The sequence below is a fragment of the Jaculus jaculus genome, chromosome 3, assembly GCF_020740685.1.
Source record: "Jaculus jaculus isolate mJacJac1 chromosome 3, mJacJac1.mat.Y.cur, whole genome shotgun sequence".
Taxonomy (NCBI): domain Eukaryota; kingdom Metazoa; phylum Chordata; class Mammalia; order Rodentia; family Dipodidae; genus Jaculus; species Jaculus jaculus.
In genome coordinates, this window is record NC_059104.1 from 173,461,146 (window position 1) to 173,462,380 (window position 1,235).

At 32.9% G+C, this 1,235-nt stretch overlaps 1 non-coding gene across 1 annotated transcript; it reads right to left on the bottom strand.

The window, feature by feature from the left end:
* Positions 1-521: 521 nt before the first annotated feature.
* Positions 522-628, bottom strand: LOC123459644. Its single transcript, XR_006636403.1, has one exon. It is a non-coding gene; the product is annotated as a U6 spliceosomal RNA (small nuclear RNA).
* Between the last annotated feature and the right edge of the window lie 607 nt (positions 629-1,235).

A 1,235-nucleotide genomic window follows, 5' to 3' on the forward strand; every position in this document is an offset into this window, starting at 1 on the left:
GAGGAGAGGAGAGGTCATGGAAGGGAAAAATGTGAGAGACAAGTGAGCATATAGTGTGAAGAAATATCTAAAGTTTTAAATGTGACTCAGAACAAGAAAACCAAAAATATAATCAATATATTTAGCTGTTTAAAGGTCATTTTCTTCTGTGACACAGTCAATAGTAAGAGATAGGAAGAATAAGTACAGAGAGATTGAGGTGGATAAGGGAGGGTAATGTAAGGTACACGTGATCACAAAGTAATATATAAGCATTAATATGGCAAAAAACAAAAAATCATATACATGTAAAATCACTTAAGAGTTGTGTTGATCAGAGAGGCATGAAAAAATTTATTATTTTAAAAAGTTTGACATGGATGGAAAGAAGTTGGGTATTTCTTTTACTTTTTTCTCCAGTTTGTTTCTGTGCTAGGCAGACAACTGATGAGCACAGAAGAGAAAATAAAGGTGATGGACAGCTTTGCTTGTTGAGGAGTGGCTCCACCATATCCTCTTGGATCTTTTCTTTCTTTTTTTTTTTTAATATGGAATGCTTCACGAATTTGCATGTCATCCTTGTGCAGGGGCCATGCTAATCTTCTCTGTATTGTTCCAATTTTAGTATATGTGCTGCCAAAGCGAGAACTCCTCTTGGACCTTTAATGCCCTTCTGTCTTGCAGGGACCCTGCATTCACCTTTATGCTTCCTATACTTTTGCCCTTTTAAATGTGTATCTGCAAGAAAGTATCATTCTCCTTATCACTGCTTTGATCTCACAGGACCAAGTTTAACAGTTTTGTACGTATGGGGACGGTTGATTTCTGATAATCTTAAGCTTTATACTAGCTCCTCTCTCTCTCTCTTTTTTTCCTGTAGCGTTTTCTAAGACTAAGATTAAGATTAGAAGCATATGGGATAGATACTGGGTATTTTTTTTTCTCTCTAATAAAAGTAATTTAAAATTTAAACATGCTCTGTAGTTTAGTCATAATAAACTCTCATTTTTCATGCTTACCTTTAAAAGAATTAGAAAAATGTGGTGCTTTTTAGATTTATATAGCTATCATGAGATTTAAGTTAATTACCCTTACTGGATGTGTAGTGTGCATTTTTTAAATTAAATATGATAATTTTAACCTATCTATATCTATTCAAATATTCATTTCCCCATGTTACTTTTCTCTCTCCTGACAACTTAAAATTTTTTTTTTTAGTTTTATTTATTTATTTATTTGTTTGAGAGCAACAGACA